General features: G+C 60.1%; 2 non-coding genes across 2 annotated transcripts; both read left to right on the plus strand.

Moving 5' to 3' along the window:
* The first annotated feature begins 13258 nt into the window (after nt 1-13258).
* LOC131869908 (5S ribosomal RNA) lies at nt 13259-13377 on the plus strand. The gene has a single exon (XR_009368277.1). It is a non-coding gene; the product is annotated as a 5S ribosomal RNA (ribosomal RNA).
* Nucleotides 13378-19293: 5916 nt separating this feature from the next.
* LOC131869909 (5S ribosomal RNA) lies at nt 19294-19412 on the plus strand. The gene has a single exon (XR_009368278.1). It is a non-coding gene; the product is annotated as a 5S ribosomal RNA (ribosomal RNA).
* Nucleotides 19413-20000: the final 588 nt, after the last annotated feature.

Genomic DNA, 20000 nt, shown 5'->3' on the forward strand with positions numbered 1-20000 from the left:
AGAAGAGAGCTCGCTCACGGGAGAGAGAAGCCAAGGAGACCACGAGAGTGCTGAGAGTGGGACAGCGCTGAATAGGCGGGAGAAGCCTGCGCGTATAAACGGAGATATATATCCAATTGCAACGAAGGAACGTGCCAAAGATCGAGAACAATGGCAGAAATGCTAGTAACGTGCACTTCGGGACCAACGCATCACCGGAAGACAACCGCCAAACATCGAAAGAGTCGCGATGCTCCGCAACCTACGTGCAAAGCGGTCGCACACCGGGTAAGGGAGTGAGAGCCCCAAACATAGCTGGGCGAGGCGCTCACTCCGCTCTTTAATATCTCGTTAATACCGCCAAGGAAATGGCACAAGCACACACACACAAGCATCCTCGGAAGAGGACAGTTCGAGTGACAGGTCAAATCCAAGAGTTCCGAAGACTACCTCCAGGAACAATCGGGAACAAGACCGATTACAAGTCGTCGAGTCTGTTACTGGGCGAACACGAGATGCGCACAGGAAATCGATCAGCCCTCACAATGGCCCAAGGCCAGAGATCGGACTGCTACGATTTACCCCAACAATCATCGTGCCACTCTTCGCAGAGAGGTGATAGACGCCAACGAGCCCGCGCATAGCAATCGAGGTGTAAAAAGGGCGTTGAAGGCAGGAAGCCTGGACGAAAGAGGCTACGAGGTCACCTCGAAGCGGTCTAAGAATCGGGCGCACTTGGGGCGACTACCAGTGCCAACCCCTTATCCCGCGGTGCGTCCGACACACAGAAATTTCCAAGGCGGCCAAGGAGCCTCCCCGCATAGCAATCGGGGTGTGAGGTTACGGATGCAGCATTGATAGCAATCGAGGTGGGAGGCGAAGGATGCAGAAGTGAGAGCCGAGGGATGTAGCAGAGATAGCAATCGGGGTGTGTGATGCAGAAGAGATAGCAATCGAGGTGTGCGGTGGGAAGGGCCCAGCAGCCAGAATGCATGAAGCGACGGATGAAGCAGTGATGACAACCGGGCTGTGAGGAGAGGAGGGATGCAGCCAAGAAAGCAATCAGGGCTCGAGGCAAGGGATGCATCAAGGATAGCAATCATGTTGTGAGGCGAGATTCCAAAGGCTAAACGTGAGAGGCTGCAGGGTCGACTCAGAGAGGTCTATGCATGTGAGAGGCTGAAAGCAAGGTCAACTCGGAGCGGTCTATGCATCGGGCGCGCTTGGGGCGACTACCAGTGCCAACCCCTTATCCCGCGACGCGTCCGACAAAGAGAACGTTCCAAGGCGGCAGAGGAGGTTACCAGCCGAAGGATGCAGTAGCAATAACAGGTATAGTTCCGCGGCGGCCGAGAAGACTCACCGCATAGGAATCGGGATGCGAGGCGAGGGATGCGGCGGGAAGGCCCCGACGGCTAAACGGAAGAGGCTGCAGGGCCGCCTCGGAATGGTCCAAGCATCGGACGCGATTGGGACGACTACCAGTGCCAACCCCTTATCCCGCGATGCGTCCGATACACAGATAGTTCCAAGGCGGCCGAGGAGCCTCACCGCATATCAATCGGGGTGCGAGGCGAGGGATGGGGCGGGAAGGCCCCAACGGCTAGACGGAAGAGGCTTCAGGGCCACCTCGGAATGCTCCAAGCATCGGACGCGCTTGGGGCGACTACCAGTGCCAACCCCTTATCCCGCGATGCGTCCGATACACAGATGGTTCCAAGGCGGCCGAGGAGCCTCACCGCATAGCAATCGGGGGTGCGAGGCGAGGGATGGGGCGGGAAGGCCCCAACGGCTAGACGGAAGAGGCTTCAGGGCCGCCTCGGAATGGTCCAAGCATCGGACGCGCTTGGGGCGACTACCAGTGACAACCCCTCATCCCGCGATGCGTCCGATACGAAGATGGTTCCAAGGCGGCCGAGGAGCCTCACCGCATAGCAATCGGGGTGCGAGGTGGGGGATGCGGCGAGATGGCCCCAACGGCTAGACGGAAGAGGCCACAGGGCCGCGTCGGAATAGTCCAAGCATCGGACGCGCTTGGGGCGACTACCAGTGACAACCCCTTATCCCGCGATGCGTCCGATACGAAGATAGTTCCAAGGCGGCCGAGGAGCCTCACCGCATAGCAATCCGGGTGCGAGGTGGGGGATGCGGCGAGATGGCCCCAACGGCTAGACGGAAGAGGCTGCAGGGCCGCCTCGGAATAGTCCAAGCATCGGACGCGCTTGGGGCGACTACCAGTGACAACCCCTTATCCCGCGATGCTTCCGATACGAAGACAGTTCCAAGGCGGCCGAGGAGCCTCACCGCATAGCAATGGGGGTGCGAGGTGAGGGATGCGGCGAGATGGCCCCAACGGCTAGACGGAAGAGGCCACAGGGCCGCCTCGGAATAGTCCAAGCATCGGACGCGCTTGGGGCGACTACCAGTGACAACCCCTTATCCCGCGATGCATCCGATACGAAGATAGTTCCCAGGCGGCCGAGGAGCCTCACCGCATAGCAATCGGGGTGCGAGGCGAGGGATGCGGCGAGATGGCCCCAAAGGGTAGACGGAAGAGGCTGCGGGGCCGCCTCGGAATAGTCCAAGCATCGAACGCGCTTGGGGCGACTACCACTGCCAACCCCTTATCCCGCGATGCGTCCGATACACAGATAGTTCCGAGGCGGCCGAGGAGCTGGGGGATGCGGCGAGATGGCCCCAACGGCTAGACGGAAGAGGCTGCAGGGCCGCCTCGGAATAGTCCAAGCATCGGACGCGCTTGGGGCGACTACCAGTGACAACCCCTTATCCCGCGATGCGTCCAATACACAGATAGTTCCGAGGCGGCCAAGGAGCCTCACCGCATAGCAATCGTGGTGCGAGGTGGGGGATGCAGCGAGATGGCCCCAACGGCTAGACGGAAGAGGCTGCAGGGCCGCCTCGGAATGGTCCAAGCATCGGACGCGCTTGGGGCGACTACCACTGCCAACCCCTTATCCCGCGATGCGTCCGATACACAGATAGTTCCAAGGCGGTCGAGGAGCCTCACCGAATAGCAATCGGGGTGCGAGGCGAGGGATGCGGCGAGAAAGCCCCAACGGCTAGAGGGAAGAGGCTTCAGGTCCGCCTCGGAATGGTCCAAGCATCGGACGCGCTTGGGGCGACTACCAGTGACAACCCCTTATCCCGCGACGCGTCCGATACACAGATAGTTCCAAGGCGGCCGAGGAGCCTCACCGCATAGCAATCGGGGTGCGAGGCGAGGGATGCGGCGAGAAGGACCCAACGGCTAGACGGAAGAGGCTTCAGGGCCGCCTCGGAATGGTCCAAGCATCGGACGCGCTTGGGGCGACTACCAGTGACAACCCCTTATCCCGCGACGCGTCCGATACACAGATAGTTCCAAGGCGGCCGAGGAGCCTCACCGCATAGCAATCGGGGTGCGAGGCGAGGGATGCGGCGAGAAGGACCCAACGGCTAGACGGAAGAGGCTTCAGGTCCGCCTCGGAATGGTCCAAGCATCGGACGCGCTTGGGGCGACTACCAGTGACAACCCCTTATCCCGCGACGCGTCCGATACACAGATAGTTCCAAGGCGGCCGAGGAGCCTCACCGCATAGCAATCGGGGTGCGAGGCGAGGGATGCGGCGAGAAGGACCCAACGGCTAGACGGAAGAGGCTTCAGGTCCGCCTCGGAATGGTCCAAGCATCGGACGCGCTTGGGGCGACTACCAGTGACAACCCCTTATCCCGCGACGCGTCCGATACATAGATAGTTCCAAGGCGGCCGAGGAGCCTCACCGCATAGCAATCGGGGTGCGAGGCGAGGGATGCGGCGAGAAGGACCCAACGGCTAGACGGAAGAGGCTTCAGGGCCGCCTCGGAATGGTCCAAGCATCGGACGCGCTTGGGGCGACTACCAGTGACAACCCCTTATCCCGCGATGCGTCCGATACACAGATAGTTCCAAGGCGGCCGAGGAGCCTCACCGCATAGCAATCGGGGTGCGAGGCGAGGGATGCGGCGAGAAGGACCCAACGGCTAGACGGAAGAGGCTTCAGGGCCGCCTCGGAATGGTCCAAGCATCGGACGCGCTTGGGGCGACTACCAGTGACAACCCCTTATCCCGCGACGCGTCCGATACACAGATAGTTCCAAGGCGGCCGAGGAGCCTCACCGCATAGCAATCGGGGTGCGAGGCGAGGGATGCGGCGAGAAGGACCCAACGGCTAGACGGAAGAGGCTTCAGGGCCGCCTCGGAATGGTCCAAGCATCGGACGCGCTTGGGGCGACTACCAGTGACAACCCCTTATCCCGCGACGCGTCCGATACACAGATAGTTCCAAGGCGGCCGAGGAGCCTCACCGCATAGCAATCGGGGTGCGAGGCGAGGGATGCGGCGAGAAGGACCCAACGGCTAGACGGAAGAGGCTTCAGGGCCGCCTCGGAATGGTCCAAGCATCGGACGCGCTTGGGGCGACTACCAGTGACAACCCCTTATCCCGCGACGCGTCCGATACACAGATAGTTCCAAGGCGGCCGAGGAGCCTCACCGCATAGCAATCGGGGTGCGAGGCGAGGGATGCGGCGAGAAGGACCCAACGGCTAGACGGAAGAGGCTTCAGGGCCGCCTCGGAATGGTCCAAGCATCGGACGCGCTTGGGGCGACTACCAGTGACAACCCCTTATCCCGCGACGCGTCCGATACACAGATAGTTCCAAGGCGGCCGAGGAGCCTCACCGCATAGCAATCGGGGTGCGAGGCGAGGGATGCGGCGAGAAGGACCCAACGGCTAGACGGAAGAGGCTTCAGGGCCGCCTCGGAATGGTCCAAGCATCGGACGCGCTTGGGGCGACTACCAGTGACAACCCCTTATCCCGCGACGCGTCCGATACACAGATAGTTCCAAGGCGGCCGAGGAGCCTCACCGCATAGCAATCGGGGTGCGAGGCGAGGGATGCGGCGAGAAGGACCCAACGGCTAGACGGAAGAGGCTTCAGGGCCGCCTCGGAATGGTCCAAGCATCGGACGCGCTTGGGGCGACTACCAGTGACAACCCCTTATCCCGCGACGCGTCCGATACACAGATAGTTCCAAGGCGGCCGAGGAGCCTCACCGCATAGCAATCGGGGTGCGAGGCGAGGGATGCGGCGAGAAGGACCCAACGGCTAGACGGAAGAGGCTTCAGGGCCGCCTCGGAATGGTCCAAGCATCGGACGCGCTTGGGGCGACTACCAGTGACAACCCCTTATCCCGCGACGCGTCCGATACACAGATAGTTCCAAGGCGGCCGAGGAGCCTCACCGCATAGCAATCGGGGTGCGAGGCGAGGGATGCGGCGAGAAGGACCCAACGGCTAGACGGAAGAGGCTTCAGGGCCGCCTGGGAATGGTCCATGCATCGCACGCGCTTGGGGCGACTACCAGTGACAACCCCTTATCCCGCGACGCGTCCGATACACAGATAGTTCCAAGGCGGCCGAGGAGCCTCACCGCATAGCAATCGGGGTGCGAGGCGAGGGATGCGGCGAGAAGGACCCAACGGCTAGACGGAAGAGGCTTCAGGGCCGCCTCGGAATGGTCCAAGCATCGGACGCGCTTGGGGCGACTACCAGTGACAACCCCTTATCCCGCGACGCGTCCGATACACAGATAGTTCCAAGGCGGCCGAGGAGCCTCACCGCATAGCAATCGGGGTGCGAGTCGAGGGATGCGGCGAGAAGGACCCAACGGCTAGACGGAAGAGGCTTCAGGGCCGCCTCGGAATGGTCCAAGCATCGGACGCGCTTGGGGCGACTACCAGTGACAACCCCTTATCCCGCGATGCGTCTGATACACAGATAGTTCCAAGGCGGCCGAGGAGCCTCACCGCATAGCAATCGGGGTGCGAGGCAAGGGATGCGGCGAGAAGGACCCAACGGCTAGACGGAAGAGGCTTCAGGGCCGCCTCGGAATGGTCCAAGCATCGGACGCGCTTGGGGCGACTACCGTTGCCAACCCCTTATCCCGCGATGCGTCTGATACACAGATAGTTCCGAGGCGGCCGAGGAGCCTCACCGCATAGCAATCGGGTTGCGAGGCAGATTATTGGGAAGGGAACCCCCTGGGATGCGGCTCAAGCAGTGCCCAAAGGGACTGGAATGCGGAATCACATCGAGAGACCCAAATGCTATACGAGGGCTCAAATCGAATTATCGATTTGGCCACGACATGGACGCATCGGAACGACTACCTTTGCCGAACCACTCGCAATTGCATCCATACCGAAACCAATAGACATTTCCGTTAGAGCCCTCGCATAGCATTCGGGAATCTCGCATGCCCCTCTAAATCGACCAATGCTGGCGCTCAACGAAAATCCGAGCGCTACCACCGTTCGAGCGCCAGCATTGGTCGAGTTAGAGGGGCACGGGGGAGAATGCTCCAGTCAACACCTCCCCTATATAAGTTATTTGTCCGATTCTCGCACAACCGTAGTCTGCCTCGTCGAATCAAACAACGGTCCCAGATTCCGACTTCCGTTCCGTAGAGACCCAAAAGCTAGATGGAGGCTCGCAAGAAAGAGAGTCGGCGCATAGCAATCGGGTTTCTCGAACGTTTAGGGACCGAGCTCACTTGCGGATAGGGCAAAATCCGCCAAGCAACCCAAAAGCTAGACGGGGGCTCGAATCGAATCGCCTAGGCGGCCACAACAACGACGTGTTGGATCGACTACCAGTGCCAAACCATTCAGCAAGACTAGTCTGTGTCGAGGCCGGATAGAGATTCTCAGAGAGCGCCCGTATAGCATTTAGGAGACCTGCCGCGTCCCTCACACTCGACAAATGGTGGTGCACGTTTATAAATCCGAGCGATCCCAACCCTTTCAAGCACCAACATCGGTCGAGATAGAGGGGCACGGAGGGGGCTGCGTGAGACAACACAGTCCCCTATATAAGTTATTTGTCCGATTCTCACACATCCGAAGAATGGTCATCAAATCGGACAACAGCCCAAACTTCCGACTTCCGTCCCAGAAAGCCCAAGAGCTATCTAAAACGTTCATGGCCGGAACTCGATCGCGGCTATACCAGTCCGCCAAGCAACCCAAAAGCTAGACTGGAGCTCTAGTCGAATCACCTCTGTGGCCATTGCAAGGACGTGTTGGAGCGACTACCATTGCCGAACCATTCCGCAGGTCGAGTCCATACCAAGGCCGCATAGAGATTCACGATGAGCTCCTGCATAGCAATCAGGAGACTTGCCGTGTCCATCACAATCGATAAATCCTGGTGCAAGATTTTTGCATCCGAGCGCTCCAACCAGTCGAGCACCAGCATCAATCGACATAAACGGGCACGGGGGGAGGATGCTCGAGAACACTACCTCCCCTATATAAGTTATTTGTCCGATTCTCAAGCAGCCGAAGTCTGGTCATCGAATCGGGTCAAAGACCACAACTTCCGACTTTACCCACAATGCAAGTCATCGAATCGAACATCGGCCCCCGAGTCGGACTCCATGCGTATGTCAGGTCATCGGACCCAAATTCCGCCTTCCTGCGCATGGCGGGCCATCAATATCAACTCGGTCATCGGACCCAAACTCCGCCTTTCTGCGCATGGCACGCCTTCAAATCGGTCATCGGACCCAAATTCCGCCTTCCTGTGCATGGCGGGCCATCAACATCAACTCGGTCATCGGACCCAAATTCCGCCTTTCTGCGCATGGCACGCCATCAACTCGGTCATCGGACCCAAATTCCGCCTTCCTGCGCATGGCAGGTCATCGGACACAAATTCAGACCTCGCCAATATGCCTACGTATCGAATCGGTCATCGGACCCAACTTCCGACTTCATCCATACTGTAGGGTCTTTGAGGTTGGCGCGGTGCGCTCAACCCGGGGAGTCGACCCATCGAAGCATACACCTCCCCTATATAAGCTATTTGTCCGATTCCCACACCTGTGTAGTTTGCACCTCTGACCAGGACATCGACCCCAACTTCCGAACTCGACTGCAACGACGGCACCAGCGCCTTGGTGCGCACCTTGCGACGCACAGTCCCAACATTCGCCTTCCTGCACATGGCAGGTCATCGGACCCAAATTCCGACCTCGCGAGTATGCCTACATATCGAATCGGTCATCGGACACAACTTTCGACTTCATCCATACCGTAGGGTCTTTGAGGTTGGCGCGGTGCGCTCAACCCGGGGAGTCGACCCAACGAAGCATACACCTCCCCTATATAAGCTATTTGTCCGATTCCCACACCTGTGTAGTTTGCACCTCCGATCAGGACATCGACCCCAACTTCCGAACTCGCCTGCAACGACCGAACCAGCGCCTTGGTGCGCACCTTGCAACGCACAGTGCCAACATTCGCCTTCCTGCACATGGCAGGTCATCGGACCCAAATTCCGACCTCGCGAGTATGCCTACATATCGAATCGGTCATCGGACCCAACTTCCGACTTCATCCATACCGTAGGGTCTTTGAGGTTGGCGCGGTGCGCTCAACCCGGGGAGTCGACCCAACGAAGCATACACCTCCCCTATATAAGCTATTTGTCCGATTCCCACACCTGTGTAGCTTGCACCTCCGATCAGGACATCGACCCCAACTTCCGAACTCGACTAAAAAGACCGCACCAGCACCTTGGTGTGCACCTTGCAACGCACAGTGCCAACATTCGCCTTCCTGCACATGGCAGGTCATCGGACCCAAATTCCGACCTCATGAGCATACCTACTAATCGAATCGGTCATCGGACCCAACTTCCGACTTCATCCATACCGTAGGGTCTTTGAGGTTGGCGCGGTGCGCTCAACCTGGGGAGTCGACCCATCGAAGCATACACCTCCCCTATATAAGCTATTTGTCCGATTCCGACACCTGTGTAGTTTGCACCTCCGCTCAGGACATCGACCCCAACTTCCGAACTCGCCTGCAACGACCGAACCAGCGCCTTGGTGCGCACCAAAAGTGCGCACTTTTGGAGGGCACTTTTGTGCGCTCCAAAGGTGCGCACTTTTGGAGGGCACTTTTGTGCGCTCCAAAGGTGCGCACTTTTGGAGGGCACTTTTTGGAGGGCACTTTTGTGCGCTCCAAAGGTGCGCACTTTTGGAGGGCACTTTTTGGAGGGCACTTTTCTGCGCTCCAAAGGTGCGCACTTTTGGAGGGCACTTTTTGGAGGGCACTTTTCTGCGCTCCAAAGGTGCGCACTTTTGGAGGGCACTTTTTGGAGGGCACTTTTCTGCGCTCCAAAGGTGCGCACTTTTGGAGGGCACTTTTTGGAGGGCACTTTTCTGCGCTCCAAAGGTGCGCACTTTTGGAGGGCACTTTTGTGCACTCCAAAGGTGCACACTTTTGGAGGGCACTTTTTGGAGGGCACTTTTCTGCACTCCAAAGGTGCGCACTTTTGGAGGGCACTTTTTGGAGGGCACTTTTGTGCGCTCCAAAGGTGCGCACTTTTGGAGGGCACTTTTTGGAGGGCACTTTTGTGCGCTCCAAAGGTGCGCACTTTTGGAGGGCACTTTTGTGCACTCCAAAGGTGCGCACTTTTGGAGGGCACTTTTCCTGCGCTCCAAAGGTGCACACCTAGGTGAGCACCTTCGACCACACCTTGTAGCACACCAAACTCTGACTTTCGACTTCATCCGCAATGCAGGGTCTTTGAGGTTGGCGCAATGCGCACAACCAGGGGAGTCGACCCATCAAACCCAACACCTCCCCTATATAAGCTATTTGTCTGATTCTCATACATGCGTAGCCTGCAGGAGCAATTAGGACATCGACCCCAACTTTCGGCTTCTAAACGAAAACAAGGTCTTTGAGGTTGGTGTAATGCGAACAACTAGGGGAGTCAACCCATCAAACCCAACACCTCCCCTATATAAGCTATTTGTCTGATTCTCATACATGTGTAGTCTACAGGAGCAATTAGGACATCGACCCCAACTTTTGACTTCTTAACGAAAACAAGGTCTTTGAGGTTGACGTAATGCGCACAACCAGGGGAGTCGACCCATCAAACCCAACACCTCCCCTATATAAGCTATTTGTCCGATTCTCATACATGTGTAGCCTACAGGAGCCATTAGGACATTGACCCCAACTTTTGACTTCTTAACGAAAACAAGGTCTTTGAGGTTGGCGTAATGCGCACAACCAAGGGAGTTGACCCATCAAACCCAACACCTCCCCTATATAAGCTATTTGTCTGATTCTCATACATGTGTAGCCTGCAACAACGATTAGGACATCCACCCCAACTTCTGAATTCGTCTGCGTTGACCGCACCAAAGGTGCACGCCTTGGTGCTCACCAAAATCCGACTTCCGACTTCTTCTGCTATGCGGGGTCTTTGAGGTTGGCGCAGTGCGCACAACCAGGGGAGTCAACCCACCGAATGCAACACCTCCCCTATATAAGCTATTTGTCTGATTCTCATACATGCGTAGACTGCAGCAATGATTAGGACATCCACCCCAACTTTTGACTTCTTAAACAAGACAGGGTCTTTGAAGTTGGTGCAGTGCACACAACCAGGGGAGTCGACCCATCAAACGCAACACCTCCCCTATATAAAGCTATTTGTCCGATTCTCATACGTGTAGTCTGCAGCAGCGATTAGGACATCGACCCCAACTTCCGAATTCGTTTGCATTGACCGCACCAAAGGTGCACGCCTTGGTGTGCACCTTGGAGTGCACTTTGGTGCTCACCTCGGTGCACACTTTGGTGTGCACCTCGGTGTGCACCAAAGGTGCGCACCTTGGAGCGCACCAAAGGTGTACACTTTGGAGCGCACCACATAGGGTCTTTGAGAGGTTGGCGCAGTGCGCACACCAAGGTGGGTGTTGAGGTGCGTGCCGAGGTGGGTGGGTGCTAGGGTGCGCTCCATGGTGGGTGCCAGGGTGGGTGCGTGCTAGGGTGGATTCCAAAGAGGGTCATAGGGTGGGTGCCAAGGTGGGTTGGTGATATAGTGGGTTCAAAGGTGGGTACTAGGGTGGGTTCCAAGGTGGGTCACAAGTTGGGTGCCAGGATGCGTGGGTGTTAGGTTGGGTGCCAAGGTGGGCTCCTGCGTGGGTGGGTGCTAGGGTGGGTTTCAAGGTGGACGCGAGGGCGGGTGCCAAGGTGGGTAACAAGTTGGGTGTTAGGATGGGTGAGTGCTAGAGTGGGTGCCAAGGTGGGTGGGTGCTAAGGTGGATGCCAAGGTGGTTCACAGGGTGGGTGGGTTCTAGGGTGAGTTCCAAGGTGGGTCACAGGTTTAGTGCTAGGGTGCGTGTCAAGGCGGGTGTCGAGGTGCCTGGGTGCTAGGGTGTGGATGCCAATGTGGGTCATAGGGTGGGTACTAGGGTGGGCTGCAATGTGGGTGCCAAGGTGGGTAACATGCTCGGTTGGTTCTAAATTGGGTGTCAGGGTGGGTGTGCACCCACCTTGCCCGAGGTGGGTGCCAAGGTGCCAGTGTGGGTGGGTGCTAAGGTGGATGCCAAGGTGGGTGAGAAGGTGGGTGATAGGTTGAGTGGTAGGATGGGTGGGTGCCAAGATGGGTCACAGGGTGGGTGCAAGGGTGGGTAGGTGCTAGGGTTGGTGTCAGGGTGGGTGGGTGCTAGGTTGGGTTCCAAGGTGGGTGCGAGGGTGAGTGTCAAGGTGGGTCACAGGTTAGGTGCTAGGATGGGTGAGTGCTAGGGTGCAAAGGTGCCAGGGTGGGTGCTAGGATGGGTCGATGCTAGGGTGAGTGGCAAGGTGGGTCCACAAGTGTCAAGGTGGGTGCCGAGGTGGGTGCCAACTTGGGTTCCAAGGTGGGTGCCAAGTGGGCGACTGCTATGGTGGATGCCAAGGTGGGTCACGGGGTGGGTGCCAAGTTGCTAGGTTGTGTTCCAAGGTGGGTGCCAACGTGGCTGCTAGGGTGCGTGGGTTAAAGGGTGTGTCACAACGTGGGTGCCAGGATGGGTGCGCACCCACACTGGCCAAGACGGGTGCAAGGTTGGGTTCCAAGCCCGGTCACAGGCTGGGTGCTAGGATGGGTGGGTGCCAAGGTGGGCACCAGGGTGGGTGCACCCACCCTGGCCAAGGTGGGTCACGGGGTGGGTCCTAGGGTGGGTAACAGGGTGGGTACTAAGGTGCGTGCCAAGGTGGGTCATGGGGTGGGTGCCAAGGTGGGCACCAGGGTGGGTGTGCACCAACCCTAGCCAGGGTAGGTCACGGGGTGGTTGTCGGGGTGGGCGTCAAGGAGCCAAGGTGGGTGGCAAGTAGCCAAGTTGCGTGCCAAGGTGGGTGTCGGGGTGGGTGCCAAGGATCCAAGGTGGGTGCCAAGGAACCAAGGTGGGTGTCTGGGTGGGTGCCGAGGTGGGAGCCAGGGTGGGTCCCAAGGTGAGTGCAAAGGTGGGTGCCAGGGTCAAGGTGAGTGCCAATGTGGGTTCCAAGGTGCCAGGGTCAGGGTGAGTGCCAATGTGGGTTCAAAGGTGCTAAGTTGGGTGCGAGGTTGGGTGCGAGGGTGGGTGGGTGCCAAGGTGTGCTAGGTGGAAGCCCGGGTGGGTCGGCATCCCATGGGTGTCGAGTTGGGTGCCTGATGGGTGCTTCTTGTCAAGTTTTAGTCGTCGGGACTCATTTCGAGCCTTAGAGGTCGTTTCTTGTCCGGTTGCCCTGTCTTCGACCTGGGAACCCAATTTTGGTCCTCGGGTCCCATTTTTTTTTGTCTCGCATCCCACTTTTGGCCTGTGGCCTTTTCGGGGTCGATTCTCGTTTTGGGCATCAGAGCATGTTTCTTCTCCTAAAACCCAATATTTGTTTATTAAGTCTCGGAACACATTTTTGTTCTCGTGGACCCATCATGGGTCTTGGAACGCATTTGTGGTCCTTGGGTCCCATTTTGCATCCCGAAACTTGTGTTTTGGTGCTTGATCCCTATTTTGGGTGCCCACCTTGCACCAAGTGCGCACCCGGGGCAAACCGAGCGCCTTGGTGCACCGGGGCAAGATCGAGCGTGCACCCGAGGCGCCCCGAACATGCACCAAGGTGCACTCGGCCCACATGTGAGCGCAGGTCGTTGCGCCCGAGGTGGTGTGTGGGCACCGCGTTGCAGACGGGACACTGCACGCACACGACGCCCCGTCCAGGTGCACGCACGTAGGCCGGGCCGGGTGCACACCCGACGCCCTAGCAAGGTGCGCGCACCCGGGCAGGGCTCACACTTGGCGAACGGGGCGCACTTCGCGAGGGAGGGTGTGCACCTCGACGGGGGTGGGTGGCCGGGGTGGATTCGCACGTGGGTCGCGGTTTGCTAAGTACACACTGCGACAAGCTCATAACGGGTGCGATCATACCAGCGTTAGTGCACCGGATCCCATCAGAACTCCGCAGTTAAGCGCGCTTGGGCCGGAGTAGTACTGGGATGGGTGACCTCCCGGGAAGTCCCGGTGTTGCACCCTTTCTTAGTTTTTCGCCGGGCGTCGCAATGCTATTTGAATAAACCTTTTGCCCGTTTGCGTTCTCGTCGGGGCCGGGCCGGGCCGGGGTGCGCTGCCCGCACTACCGCGCGCGCGGGGGGCGACACCGAGCGCGCACCCGAGGCGCCCCGAGCACACAGGCCACGGTGCAACCCGGGCGTTGTGCGCGCACCCCGGTGCGCCCGAGGTGCTGCGCGCGCACCCAGGTGAAATCGGTGTGCACCTCGGCCAGTGCGCGCTCGGTCGAGTCGCGCACGTTGGCCAAGGTGCACGGTGATGTTTCTTACTCTAAGGTTCCGCACCAGACGCCCGGGACAGGTGAGCGAAGCTGGGCGGGGCCGGGTGCGCGGCCGGGGCAGGTGCACGCAGCTGGAGAGAGCTTTGGAGCACACCAGAGGTGCGCACCTTGGAGCACACTTCGGAGCGCACCAATGATGCGCTCCATTCAAAAGTTTCCTGAAAAGGCAAAAAAAGTTGAGATTATAGAATTTCCCACTTGAGAGATTGTAAAAAAAAAAAATTTAAAATGAAGGAAACGCGGGTGCCAAGGTGTGCGCGCCCGGGTGCGCAGCCCAGCCAAGGTGTGCGCACCAAGGCGCCCACCCTGGCGAAGGTGCACGCAAGGTGCGCACCCGAGGCAAACCGGACAATTAACCCAACTTTCGACTTCGCGCGCACCTGCGCACCTTGGAGCGCACTTCGGAGCGCTCCTTGGTGCGCACCAATCTTGGGCACCTCGGAGTGCACCATGGCGCCCACCAAGGTGCGCACCCGGGGCAAACCGAGCTCCGACTTCGTGCGCACCTTGGAGCGCACGAAAGGTGCGCACCATGGCGCCCACCAAGGTGCGCAGCCCAGCCAAGGCGTGCGCATCAAGGTGCGCACCCTGGCGAAGGTGCGCACCCGGGGCAAACCGAGCTCCGACTTCGTGCGCACCTTGGAGCGCACAAAGGGTGCGCAACCCAGCCAAGGTGTGCGCACCCCGGGCAAACCGAGCTCCGAATCGTGCGCACCTTGGAGCACACTTCGGAGCCCTCCTTGGTGCGCACCGATGTTGCGCACCTCGGAGCGCACCCGGGGAAAACAATGCAATTAACCCGACTTTCGACTTCGTGGGCACCTCGGAGCGCTCTCGGGTTCGCACCTCGGAGCACACCGAGGTGCGCACCTTTGATGCGCTGCCTTCACCAATTTCCAGAAAAGGCAAGAAAACATTGAGAAGGTGTGCGCACCGAGGTGCCCACCCTGGCGAAGGTGCACGCGAGGTGCGCACCCGGGGCAAACCGGGCTCCGACTTCGTGCACGCCATGCTGCGCACCTTGGAGGGCCATGGTGCGCACCTTGGAGCACACTTCGGAGCGCTCAATGGTGCCCAACCCAGCCAAGGTGCCCACCGCGGCGAAGGTGCACGCGAGGTGCGCACCCGGGGCAAACCGGGCTCCGACTTCGTGCACGCCGCACCTTGGAGCACACTTCGGAGCGCTCCTTGGTGCGCACCAGGGCGCGCAACCCAGCCGAGGTGCCCACCCCGGCGAAGGTGCACGCGGGGTGCGCACCCGGGGCAAACCGGGCTCCGACTTCGTGCACGCCATGGTGCCCACCGCGGCGAAGGTGCACGCGAGGTGCGCACCCGGGGCAAACCGGGCTCCGACTTCGTGCACGCCGCACCTTGGAGCACACTTCGGAGCGCTCCTTGGTGCGCACCAGGGCGCGCAACCCAGCCGAGGTGCCCACCCCGGCGAAGGTGCACGCGAGGTGCGCACCCGGGGCAAACCGGGCTCCGACTTCGTGCACGCCATGGTGCCCACCGCGGCGAAGGTGCACGCGAGGTGCGCACCCGGGGCAAACCGGGCTCCGACTTCGTGCACGCCGCACCTTGGAGCACACTTCGGAGCGCTCCTTGGTGCGCACCATGGTGCCCACCAGGGCGCGCAACCCCGCCGAAGGTGCACGCGAGGTGCGCACCCGGGGCAAACCGGGCTCCGACTTCGTGCACGCCGCACCTTGGAGCACACTTCGGAGCGCTCCTTGGTGCGCACCAGGGCGCGCAACCCCGCCGAAGGTGCACGCGAGGTGCGCACCCGGGGCAAACCGGGCTCCGACTTCGTGCACGCCATGGTGCGCACCAGGGTGCCCACCGCGGCGAAGGTGCGCACCCGGGGCAAACCGGGCTCCGACTTCGTGCACGCCGCACCTTGGAGCACACTTCGGAGCGCTCCTTGGTGCGCACCAGGGCGCGCAACCCAGCCGAGGTGCCCACCCCGGCGAAGGTGCACGCGAGGTGCGCACCCGGGGCAAACCGGGCTCCGACTTCGTGCACGCCATGGTGCCCACCGCGGCGAAGGTGCGCACCCGGGGCAAACCGGGCTAGGACTTCGTGCACGCCGCACCTTGGAGCACACTTCGGAGCGCTCCTTGGTGCGCACCATGGTGCCCACCAGGCCGCGCAACCCAGCCAAGGTGTGCGCACCAAGGTGCACGCGAGGTGCGCACCCGGGGCAAACCGGGGTCCGGCTTCGTGCACGCCGCACCTTGGAGCACACATCGGGGCGCTCCCGGGTTCGCACCGGCGTTGCGCACCGTGGTGGGCACCTCGGAGCGCACCGTGGTGGGCACCTCGGAGCACACCAAGGTGGGCAGCGAGGTGCGCACCTTTGATGCGATGCCTTCACTAATTTCCATAAAAGGCAAAAGAAAACGAGATTTTAAAATTTCCGTTTTGAAAGATAGTGAGAAAAAGGGAATGCTGGTGCCATCTTGAGCCCGCCCTGGTGCGCAGCCCAGCCAAGGTGTGCGCACCAAGGTGCCCACCCTGGCGAAGGTGCGCGCCCGGGCAATTAACCCAACTTCCAACTTCGCGCGCGCCAGGGTGGGAGCGCACCCAACAACCGGGCCTGGGAAGAGCCAATGCGAGAAACCCCACCAAACGCTCTGACAAAAAAAGAGGGGGCGCTCCAGTAACCCCGCTTCGGAGCGCACCCTGGGCAAACCCAGCCAGGGTGCCCACCCCGGCCAAGGTGCAGGCGAGGTGCGCACCCGGGGCAAACCGGGCTCCGACAACGTGCACGCCGCACCTTGGAGCACACTTCGTAGCGCTCCCGGGTGCGCACCTCAGAGCACACCAAGGTGGGCAGCGAGGTGCGCACCTTTGATGCGCTGCCTTCACTAATTTCCAGAAAAGGCAAAAAAAAGAGGAGATTTTAAAATTTCCGTTTTGAAAGATAGTGAAAAAAACGGAACGCGGGTGCCATCTTGAGCCCGCCCGGGTGCACAGCCCAGGTAAGGTGCCCACCCTGGCAAAGGTGCGCACCCGGGCAATTAACCCTACTTCCGACTTCGTGCGCGCCAGGGTGGCAACCGGGCCTGGGAAGAGCCAATGCGAGAAACCCCACCAAACGCTCCGACAAAAAAAGAGGCGGCGCTCCAATAACCCCGCTTCGGAGCGCAGCCGGGGCAAACCCAGCCAAGGTGCCCACCCCGACGAAGGTGCACGCGAGGTGCGCACCCGGGGCAAACCGGGCTCCGACAACGTGCACGCAGCACCTTGGAGCACACTTCGAAGCACTCCCGGGTGCCCACCGGCGTTGCGCACCGTGGTGGGCAGCGAGGTGCGCACCTTTGATGCGCTGCCTTCACTAATTTCCAGAAAAGGCAAAAAAAAATGAGATTTTAAAATTTCCGTTTTGAAAGATAGTGAAAAAAACGGAACGCGGGTGCCATCTTGAGCCCGCCCTGGTGCGCAGCCCAGGCAAGGCATGCGCACCAAGGTGCCCACCCGCGGTGCACGCCCGGGGCAAACCGGGCTCCGACTTCGTGCAGGCCGCACCTTGGAGCACACTTCGGAGCGCTCCTTGGTGCGCACCATGGTGCCCACCAGGGCGCACCCGGGGCAAACCGGGCTCCGACTTCGTGCACGCCGCACCTTGGAGCACACATCGGAGCGCTCCCAGGTTCGCACCAGCGTTGCGCACCTTTGATGCGCTGCCTTCACTAATTTCCAGAAAAGGCAAAAAAAAACGATATTTTAAAATTTCCGTTCTGAAAGATAGTGAAAAAAACGGAACGCGGGTGCCATCTTGAGCCCTTCCTGGTGCGCAGCCCAGGCAAGTTGTGCGCACCAAGGTGCCCACCCTGGCGGAGGTGCGCGCCCGGGGCAAACCGGGCTCCGACTTCGTGCACTGCATGGTGCCCACCAAGGCGCGCAACCCAGCCAAGGTGCCCACCGCAGCGAAGGTGCACGCGAGGTGCGCACCCGAGGTGCACACCCGGGGCAAACCGAGCTCCGACTTCGTGCACGCCGCACCTTGGAGCACACTTCAGAGCGCTCCTTGGTGCGCACCAGGGCGCGCAACCCAGCCAAGGTGCTCACCCCGGCGAAGGTGCACGCGAGGTGCGCACCCGGGGCAAGCCGGGCTCGGACTTCGTGCACGCCGCACCTTCGAGCACACATCGGAGCGCTCCCGGGTTCGCACCAGCATTGCGCACCTTTGATGCGCTGCCTTCACTAATTTCCAGAAAAGGCAAAAAAAAAAAAAAAACGAGATTTTAAAATTTCCGTTTTGAAAGATAGTGAAAAAAACGGAACGCGGGTGCCATCTTGAGCCCGCCCTGGTGTGCAGCCCAGGCAAGTTGTGCGCACCAAGGCACCCACCCTGGCCAAGGTGGGTCACGGGGTGGGTCCTAGGGTGGGTAACGGGGTGGGTACTAAGGTGCGTGCCAAGGTGGGTCATGGGGTGGGTGCCAAGGTGGGCACCAGGGTGGGTGTGCACCAACCCTAGCCAGGGTAGGTCACGGGGTGGTTGTCGGGGTGGGCGTCAAGGAGCCAAGGTGGGTGGCAAGTAGCCAAGTTGCGTGCCAAGGTGGGTGTCGGGGTGGGTGCCAAGGATCCAAGGTGGGTGCCAAGGAACCAAGGTGGGTGTCTGGGTGGGTGCCGAGGTGGGAGCCAGGGTGGGTCCCAAGGTGAGTGCAAAGGTGGGTGCCAGGGTCAAGGTGAGTGCCAATGTGGGTTCCAAGGTGCCAGGGTCAGGGTGAGTGCCAATGTGGGTTCAAAGGTGCTAAGTTGGGTGCGAGGTTGGGTGCGAGGGTGGGTGGGTGCCAAGGTGTGCTAGGTGGAAGCCCGGGTGGGTCGGCATCCCATGGGTGTCGAGTTGGGTGCCTGATGGGTGCTTCTTGTCAAGTTTTAGTCGTCGGGACTCATTTCGAGCCTTAGAGGTCGTTTCTTGTCCGGTTGCCCTGTCTTCGACCTGGGAACCCAATTTTGGTCCTCGGGTCCCATTTTTTTTTGTCTCGCATCCCACTTTTGGCCTGTGGCCTTTTCGGGGTCGATTCTCGTTTTGGGCATCAGAGCATGTTTCTTCTCCTAAAACCCAATATTTGTTTATTAAGTCTCGGAACACATTTTTGTTCTCGTGGACCCATCATGGGTCTTGGAACGCATTTGTGGTCCTTGGGTCCCATTTTGCATCCCGAAACTTGTGTTTTGGTGCTTGATCCCTATTTTGGGTGCCCACCTTGCACCAAGTGCGCACCCGGGGCAAACCGAGCGCCTTGGTGCACCGGGGCAAGATCGAGCGTGCACCCGAGGCGCCCCGAACATGCACCAAGGTGCACTCGGCCCACATGTGAGCGCAGGTCGTTGCGCCCGAGGTGGTGTGTGGGCACCGCGTTGCAGACGGGACACTGCACGCACACGACGCCCCGTCCAGGTGCACGCACGTAGGCCGGGCCGGGTGCACACCCGACGCCCTAGCAAGGTGCGCGCACCCGGGCAGGGCTCACACTTGGCGAACGGGGCGCACTTCGCGAGGGAGGGTGTGCACCTCGACGGGGGTGGGTGGCCGGGGTGGATTCGCACGTGGGTCGCGGTTTGCTAAGTACACACTGCGACAAGCTCATAACGGGTGCGATCATACCAGCGTTAGTGCACCGGATCCCATCAGAACTCCGCAGTTAAGCGCGCTTGGGCCGGAGTAGTACTGGGATGGGTGACCTCCCGGGAAGTCCCGGTGTTGCACCCTTTTTTAGTTTTTCGCCGGGCGTCGCAATGCTATTTGAATAAACCTTTTGCCCGTTTGCGTTCTCGTCGGGGCCGGGCCGGGCCGGGGTGCGCTGCCCGCACTACCGCGCGCGCGGGGGGCGACACCGAGCGCGCACCCGAGGCGCCCCGAGCACACAGGCCACGGTGCAACCCGGGCGTTGTGCGCGCACCCCGGTGCGCCCGAGGTGCTGCGCGCGCACCCAGGTGAAATCGGTGTGCACCTCGGCCAGTGCGCGCTCGGTCGAGTCGCGCACGTTGGCCAAGGTGCACGGTGATGTTTCTTACTCTAAGGTTCCGCACCAGACGCCCGGGACAGGTGAGCGAAGCTGGGCGGGGCCGGGTGCGCGGCCGGGGCAGGTGCACGCAGCTAGAGAGAGCTTTGGAGCACACCAGAGGTGCGCACCTTGGAGCACACTTCGGAGCGCACCAATGATGCGCTCCATTCAAAAGTTTCCTGAAAAGGCAAAAAAAGTTGAGATTATAGAATTTCCCACTTGAGAGATTGTAAAAAAAAAAAATTTAAAATGAAGGAAACGCGGGTGCCAAGGTGTGCGCGCCCGGGTGCGCA

Source organism: Cryptomeria japonica, unplaced genomic scaffold (assembly GCF_030272615.1).
Source record: "Cryptomeria japonica unplaced genomic scaffold, Sugi_1.0 HiC_scaffold_272, whole genome shotgun sequence".
Classification (NCBI taxonomy): domain Eukaryota; kingdom Viridiplantae; phylum Streptophyta; class Pinopsida; order Cupressales; family Cupressaceae; genus Cryptomeria; species Cryptomeria japonica.